Raw genomic sequence first — 9,499 nt, forward strand, 5'->3', positions numbered from 1 at the left:
GGAATCAGAGGGATGGCTGAGAATTTAAACGGATAGCAGTAATGAAAACAGCTGATATCTATTAAAGAATACTCTTGAATGCACAGACTACAGCCGCTGAACATTTACATGGATACAACAACAGAAGTAAAATCGTAAATAATTTTTTTTTTTAAATAAATACCACATGGAATCAGGAAAACCAAACCGTATAATTATGCAGGCTCCTTCAGTCTTAGACAGACTATGGATACCTACGAAGGGTTGCTTGCGCGTGAAATTTTTGTGGCAGGAGGTGCGCAATCTCCAACCACACCTCTCCTAAGTCGACATTGTTAAATACCAGTGGCAAGTGAAATGTATGTATAGGACGACTGGAAACAAATGCCGAGATAAGCGGAGAGCATATACAGCGCCTAGAATTCCCAAATGGTCACCCATCTGATACTAACCAGGCTCAACGTTGCTTAACTTCGGTGATCTGACGAGAACTGGTGTGTCAACGCGATAATGCCGTACACGTATAATTATAAATCAACAATAACAACCCACCTCCGCTCAAAAAGATAGTGCCGGCATCAACTGCCACCGCATCAAGAAGGCCTAAAGAGATGAGGATGGAGAGACTGATGGGAAATAGTACTAATCAGATTTTCACTGAATGCGCGAAGAAAACTAGAACTTTGGGAAGTCGTAGTGCCACCAAAATTCCAGGGAAGACCAATGGTCCTTGCCAGCAAGAAATTAATGGTAAACAACTGTTGCGATAACACACATTCATTTTCAAAAGTTTACCGAAAGAGGTGAAGAGTACTGGAAATCTGGAAAGTCAACTTGCCACTCAAATTCTAGCGAACTCCTGGGATTGTTGACTGAACGAAGTCTTTGATAATGTATTATTTAATTGGAATGCATTATTGAGATGAGTATTATTTATTAATTCTGATTTATTGCGGACTATTATCCTCATCTTTTTCTTAGTGGTTTCACGACGTTTCGGCCAACTATTCCTCTTGCCTTCGGGGCCCGTGGCGCAGTTGATAGTGGCGTTGAAAATTGTCTGAAGATAGCGGTTTCAATCCTACCCAAAGCCGGCCAGAGGTTTACTTGGCCAAAACGTGGCGAGACGACAACAACCACGGAAGACAGTAATTGCAGAGGATGCAGTTAGGAGATTCAGAGTTCCTATCCCGTCGCGGTTACCACGTGATGAAGACCAGACGAATAGTTGGCCGAAACGTTGTGAAACATCTTTTATAATGGTCTGTGTGAAAACTCTCAATACGTATGATACACTGATACTAAGCATTAAAAGTACGAGAATGGATGATTAAAAAAGAACTGTATTAATTCAAATAGACACAGAATACGAAACGATCCCAAGCAATTACAGACCAATAACCTGCTTACCGATCATGCAGAAAATTTTAACTGCACAACAGATCGACTATTCCATTAATGCTCGAGGAACAAAAAGAATGTCGGAAAAGCAAAACAGGATCACATGACTTATTATACATAAGTCAACAAAACTTAAAAGAGGCAAAAAACAAGAAACAAAGTCATTGCATGGGTTGATTACAAGAAAGCTTACGATAGAATCCCATGCGCATGGATAATTGAATGTCTACGACAAGCTTTATTAATATTATTAAGAAAGCAATGAAAACACACAGACTGGAACTGATAACTAGACGGCAGCACCTGACTGTGATAAGAATACAAAGACCCATCTTCCAAGGAGACTTGCTATCAATACTACTGTTTATTGTAGCCACTAAACTGTATACTGAAGAAATATAATGCCGGATATTAATTTACAGGAATAAATCAAAGAATAAACCACCTCATACATATGGATAACCTAAAACTGTTTACTGAAAGCAAAAAGGGACTGGAGAAGCTGGTAAACACAATCAGAATATTTAGCCAGACGATTGGAATGGAATTTGGAACGGAAAATTAGCATTACTAAAGGTGAAAAAAAAAGGAAAACTAGAGACATCAGAATGTATAGACCTTCTCAACCATGAGAAGATGAGAGTGCTCGATGAAAATGACACAAATATCTAGGGGTGCTGGAAGTAGACACCATTATGTTTAGAGAAATGAAAGCCACCCGGGGCTAAGGGTTAATGAATGTAACGTGGTAGTATAGTAATTGTTAATGGTTTCAGTTAGGCACAACTTGATTATTAAAAGTGACGGTTCAGCAAGAACATGTTTATATTAGACTTGAACTCTACCATACTGTAGTCGGCCAGGAAGCAGGCCAATAAAACAATCTTTCACAAGCGGGCAATTATATGAAAGAAGCTGTGTTCTTGGAATCCACTTTTAGATAGAGAGTGGGAGGAATTGTTTATAGTGGTTGTAGCTAGTCAAGTATTTTGTGAGATATTGGAAATGGGGACCATAAATTTGAGCTCAGACGAGTACTTGCCATGACAATTAAGATTAAGCAGAGACAGGCCCAGAGAGTCTCTTCTGTGGAAAAGAGGCTACAGTGAAAAGGGAAAGGTGCATCACTTTCTTGTTTTCGAAGCCGGTTTTAAACTCGATCTAGGCATACCTACTTGAGCGGTAGAATGATCCTACCATTTTCCCATCGATATTGGGAACCGATTTGATGTATGCGTTCAATTCCAGCTCAAATTTCGGCCAATGCACGCCCGACCTTCCTCAGCTACATGTAATTGAGAACCTTCTAGTCAAACTTGCGAATCTATAAATATTTTTTATTTGAACTCTCTATTTAATCCATGAAGGTTGATTGATCTCGAGAAAGTGTGTCTGAAGAATGTCAGAGGTTATATCGGTCATCTACGAGAAAAGAGTTGCCAAAGTAAAATCTTTATTTTAAATTATTCATAAACATTATTTATTAATATTCATTTCAATTATTTCCATTAGAATTCAATTTTTAAGTAGATACGTGCACTTGTAAACTGCATCAACATATCTACCAAATAATTGTATGTTCATTTCTGTTGAATATTTAAGGATTAACTTTGAAGTCGATTTATAATCTCTTAATGGATAAATGCACTAAAGCAAAACAGATCATGATTCGTAAAACTAAGATAATAAAATTAAAACTTTCTCAAGTATAAAATATTCAGCGGAAGATTCGTGAGTAGTTTTAAAACTTCTTCTAAATATTATTAAGTGGGCACCATATTTTCAGATCATAAGACTTGTTTTTTAATTATTTTTATGGTTGGAAGACAGTTCATGCAGTGTTTAACCTTTAAATTCAGATCAATATATATCGGCTCAAAAAGAAAGTTATTGATCGAAATAAACATCAGAATCAACAAACTTTTGCTGGTTTACCAGTGTATTCATTACAATAACGTAAATATATTGCCTTCTATGCATAGGCATTATTTCCAGGTCTTCTGATCAAGTTGCCTTAGTTCCTCTTTGGTTCAACCTATAAACGATTCGGAAGTTTTTACTAGTCACATTAGATACAAATGAAATGTAATAAGTCCTCAGATGTACCTCTCCATCGTACATTATATCGATACTCTATGGCTGACTGGGATAACTTCCGTACATTTATATCAGAAATACCTCTGCGTCCCATGTTTAAAAACGATGTGTATTCTGTAGTATCTACCTGACAGAATGGTTTATTGTAAGTATAGACCGTTTCATAACCTGGAAAAAGTTCCAGCAAAAACCTTATAGCCAGCCGTGGTTCTCTCCAGAATGTACTTCTGCCATTAAACATAGACATCACCTTTTCCATTGCTTCCAACATAGCAGATGTACTGAGACTAAAACCACTTTAAGGACTGCCAACAACTACTGTAAAAAAGTAATAAAGAACGCAAGAGAGCTGTTTGCTCAGTCCGTTAAGTCCAAAGTAGCTGAGTAGCGGCTTGGTTCCCACCAGTTTTGGCAAATAGCAAACAGTATCCTGAACAGAAGCGTGTGTACTATCCCAACTATCATCAATGGACCTGAGATAATCTCGTCAGTATCAGACAAAGCCAAACTATTTGCCAAGAACTTTGCAGCTAATTATACTCTTTGCGACTAAAACCGCCAACCCCAATATTTCCTCCTGTATCAGAAAACACGCTATGTGATATACAAATATCTCTACGTGATGTTGCCAAGCTAATCAAAAACCTTGATTCCAGTAAAGCAACCGTCCCTGACGGTATTCCAATTATAGTACTAAAAAAACTTCAACCAGAACTAGCGCCCATACTCACAATTCTGTTTAAACGCTGTCTTAGGGAGAATTGCTTCCTATCACCCTGGAAAATCTCATCAGTATTCCCTGTATTTAAGAATTCAGGTGATCGCTCATCTCCCTCTCAGTACAGGTCAATAAGTCTCCTGTGCGTCATGAGTAAGTTGCTGGAATCTGTGTTATATAGAAAAGTAATCAACCATCTCAGCAAAAATAACCTTCTTAGTGACACGCAATATGGTTTCCGTTCTGCTAGATCTAAAGCAGATGTGCTTACAGTTATATCTCATAGGATAAGGCTACCTTTCTAGGGAAATTGCTCTTGACATATCAAAGGCCCTTGATAGAGTATGGCATAAAGGTTTACTTCACAAGATCTCCAGCTACGGTATAGCTGGAAATGTCTTCTCAATAATTTAATTATTTCTCTCTGATAGGCTCATAAGAATAGATGGGCAGAAATCAAAAGCTTACAGTATTAATGATGGAGTCCCTCAGGCGTCCATCCACATTAATGATCTTCCAGTTCACATCCTTACATAATTCGTATATATTTATGCTGGTGACACTACTATCTATGGTAGCATATCTAAGACCGTAAACGACCAAGTTCTCTCTGAGTCTCTCTTCTCTGATCTTGAGCAAATGTACAATGGGGAAAGAGGTGGCTGGTTACTTTTAATGCATTTAAAACCAAGCTTTTATCTTTACATCATAACCGCTCTGATCCCCACCTGGCATCAATTGAAATAGATGGCTCTCACCCTGGGGACGCCTCATGTTTTGACAAGCTTCTGGGCTTGACATTTACCCCTGATCTGAAATGGAACACATGAATTAAATCCGTTGCCAAAGCCGCTGAAAAAATGGTGGATACTTCTATCGATCCAGTAGATATCTCATTGCTAATGGAATTCTCTATCTATATAAAAACCAGGTACGTCTAAGGATGGAGTACTCTTACCGCATCTGATATGATAGAGTTCAAAATAGACTTCGTAGCCTTGTAGGGGTGTCCTTTTCTCTTCCCTGCAACCTCTTTCTTACAGAAGAGATGTTGCGAGTTTGTCTCTGCTTTATCGTTATTTTCATGGCAAGTGCTCGACTGAGCTCCAATCTATGCCCACCTCGACAAACCTTCACAAGAAACACCCGTCTAGCAGAAAACACTATCACTAATTTCCCCCACTCTTTATCTGTTCCTAAACCTACACGTAGATTCCATGAACAAAGCTTCTTTCTTAGAACTGCACGCCTGTGGAATTGTCTTCCGTTTTCCTGCTTTCCAGATGACTCCAATATGGTTGTCTTCAAGTCTAACATAAACACGTTCTTGATGAGCTGTTCCATATAAATTAACAAATTTACCGAATTTCCATTGCTATTGATTACTTTATTGTCCAATTGTCTACTGTCCACTTTTTAACCCTTATCCTCGAGTGGCCTGTTGGCTTTGATATGTGGTGATGCCTTTGTAAAAAATACTCATGCGTTTATATCTTTTATTAGATGTTTACTATATAGTTTGGTTTCAGGAAGTTTACTTGTCCTTCTGAGATATTTGTTTAGAATTAACTGTTTCATTTCTGTTGCTTTAATCGTGGCTGCTTCAAGAACTCGAGATATTTGTAGTTATCATGCTCAGCTAGTGCGCCCAGCTCTGTTTAGCGGGGTAGGCCCATGTCTTCTGCTACTTTCAGTTTTTCCCCTTTCTCATGATCAGCCGTGCGTACGTTTCCATACCGAATTCCATTTGGATATCCTGGCTTAAGATTCAGGTTGTGTTTATTTGTATCTCTTGTTCCACCTTGCGTTTTACAAACAATTTCAAGTCGTCCATGTACATTAAGTCGTTCATTCTTTTATTTGCATTAGTGAATTGTATCCAGCTTGGAACTTACTTAATATGATGTTTAGATCCATACTGGCTATGATACTTAGTTGTGGTAATAACGAATTCTCTTGGAAGATACTTCTTTGTATTTTAATCTTAGTTATGTGTTGCCCATCAGTTGTCAGTTTAAGTCTCCATGTTCTAATTGTATATTCTATCGAATTGCTAAATTTTGCATTTCATTCTATAATTCTTAGGCATCCTATTATCTATGCTGAAGGGTTCCTATCGTACGCTTTCTTGTAGTCGAGTCATGCCATTGCTACGTTCTTTGTTCTACGTTTTACTTCTTTAATAATCATTTGCCCTATATAGTAGGGCATACATATATCTTTACTATTTTGGCATTTTTTCTGTTTCTCGGGGTGTTATCCACGATTATGTACGAAGTGGTAAATTTGTTTCTAAGTCGTGCTGGTAGTATATTCTACATTGTAGGTAAACATTTTATAGGCATGTAGTTGCTGGATATTGCCCCTTTTGCTGTGTCTTTTTCCACCAGTGTAGTTCTATAATTGGTCATCTATTCTGGCACGTCTGATTCATGGATGCGTCTATTCAGGTTATAACTTAGCCTTTATGTAGCGATGTAAATTTATTGAACCAGTATGCGTGTATTCCGCCGTGACCTGGTGGTCTCCAGTTTGCCATTATTTATAGGAATTCCTTGAGGGGTTTCTTGCTGATTTCATTCTCTATCATTTTACCGGGTTGTTGTAACTCTTCTTTCAGTAATTTACTATTTCTTCTCCTTCTTCTTCTTCTTCTTCTTCTTCTTATTATTATTATTATTATTATTATTATTATTATTATTATTATTATTATTATTATTATTATCATTATTATTATTCTTTATTTCAATTTATTGTATTTGTTTTATTTCATTGCTGAATATTTATTTTCTCAATAATACTTATATTCTGCAACTGTTTTTTTCTTTTCTCACTAACATTAGTTTCGCCTTTCTTCACCTTTTTTTTTCTTCTACTTAATTTCCACATTGCTATATTCCACCCGATCTGAATTCGTTTCTTTATTTCTTCCTCTCTTTATGAGATAATTTGTATAAACCACAGAACCCCAGACAGGGTTTAACTCCTCAAAGTAAATCAACCACTCTAAACCAAGAAACAAATAGTATCTCTGTAGTTTGAGTACAAAACTATATTTAATTTCCGGCCCTCAAAGAAAGTAACACCTTTTCCAACACATATGTTACCTTGATAGTAGTAGCGCTATATACAGGGTGGAACGATAAAGTTGATGCTCTAGAGAAAATACTCACTAGGTTTAGTCACACAGGTCATCATCAAAGATTTCTCTTTGATAAAAAGTCGTGGTGTTCTTTGGAGTCTGAGTGAGAACAAGTCACCCCAGTTTTCCAGTACTCTCCACATTTTCAATAACTTTTGCAAAATAATTAGCGTTATCGCAACAGCCGCGTCCATTAATTCCCCGCTGGCAGCGACCATTGGACTTAGCTGAAATTCGGGTGGCAATAAACCTCCCCAAGGTTCCAGTCCTCTTTGGACTTATCCAGAGGTGGTCTGGTTAGTACTTTCTCTCCTCAGTCTTTCCATCCTTCTTGACCCTCCTAACTTATTTGGTATGTGCCAGTTTATATCACACACACACACACACACACACAAAATTGCTGTTGCTGTTATTATTATTATTATTGTTATTTTATTATTATTGTTGTTATTGTTATTAGTATTATCATCATTATTATTATTATTATTATTATTATTATTATTTACTTCATGTTTACGTAATTTGTCCACTGTGTGCCCATGTAAAGATAATAGCATGCTAGCATAAGACTGCCAAGCGAATTGGATAAAGAAAGCGTATTAGCCTCTTAAACAGATTCAGTTTGACCAAGCGGGGTTTCAAACACCTGAACAAATAAGCGCCTCTACCGAACAGTAGCGACACCCGCTGTGTGTGACCATCGACAAAAGAGCCAATGCGACTTAAAATAGAACACAATCCGCTCGAAGGCATTGTAGCTAATGCTATAAGCCTCGCATTGCCATGCTTCCTGCGCGAGTACTATGTGTATTCGATATACGATGATAATATTGGGCAAATCGTTACGAAACCTGAATGTTAATTTGACATGAATACAATTTGAATATAAATATATGAAGATTCTTTTAATTAATATGTATAAATTCACATATAATTCAAATATATTCATTCTCCCTCTTACCCCCTTTCTCTTTCACCTCACACACGTTATATATATATATATATATATATATATATATATATATATATATATACATACATATATATATATATTCACACACACATATATGTATATATTTTATTTTTATGTTTTATGGAAACATTATGTCAGAGTTTTTGAGCATAGCTCGCGTTACTTTAAAATTAATAGATTTTATACCCCCAGTTTCTAGCTTAGTAATAAGGATGATAAAATAAGGTGGGGATAAAACTAAAATATTTAAACAGTTAAATAAAACATTTGTTCGTTATCCTGATGTTTTTGAATCGTATAAAATTAACCAGAATATATTAATAAAAGAAATCCAAAACTATATTAATAATGTATAAAAGCTATTATATAAAAAAAATGTATATATTTATAAATATTTATAACCTTTATATATTTTTAATTTTAAACAAATAAGAATGTAAATATATAAAGTAATAATCATAGTGGGGGAAGGTGATAAGTAGTCCGATGGATTAATCCTACTCTTATAAATACAAGACTGGTAAATTAAAAAAATATATTCATTTTGAATTCGGAGCAGATGAATTTCACAGGTAAGGAATCCATTTTATAACATGAATAGGCTAGCCAAATTAATGAAGAATAGGAAACTAGATCTTGTATCTATAACATTTTTCTTCTTAAGATTAAGGGAGGTGGTGTTTGATCAAAACTGCTGGGGAGCCATGATTACTGTTTTGTTTTTAAATCCCCATAACTGTGTTTCATGGTAAACAACTGATGATCCCTTAAAGTAACATTAGTACTATAGTGGATTTGAGAGAGCAATTTGATGCATTGATTGCAGGTTAGTAAATGACTTACTAACTAAATAGTTTTTAACGAATGATAAAAAATATAAAAATTATATAAGTTTTTGAAATAGCTTAAAAGGTTAAAAAAAACTTCCAAGACTATATATACTAGATGGTCTTAGCCTCTTTCGTTTATCAACGTCTACCTGAAAAGAGCTGGGATTCATTTCCAGAGGATCTCCCTCAATCCCGGCTCCAAACTAGGAGCTTCAAAGATAAAGGGTTTTCCTAATGATGTTGGTGGTACTTACAATAGCAGAGGTCTGAAGGCCGCCTAAACATCGGGAATTCGTAGTTTTTTATAATTTTCATTCCAGACGACTTGATACTGCTCCTAACGTATCAACTCCGACCGG

General features: G+C 36.1%; 1 pseudogene; it reads right to left on the reverse strand.

The window, feature by feature from the left end:
- Positions 1-383: 383 nt before the first annotated feature.
- On the reverse strand, positions 384-500 carry LOC145246923 (5S ribosomal RNA; annotated as a pseudogene).
- Positions 501-9,499: the final 8,999 nt, after the last annotated feature.

The sequence above is a fragment of the Euprymna scolopes genome, chromosome 24 (genome assembly GCF_053919585.1).
Source record: "Euprymna scolopes isolate OS-2025 chromosome 24, ASM5391958v1, whole genome shotgun sequence".
Lineage (NCBI taxonomy): Eukaryota > Metazoa > Mollusca > Cephalopoda > Sepiida > Sepiolidae > Euprymna > Euprymna scolopes.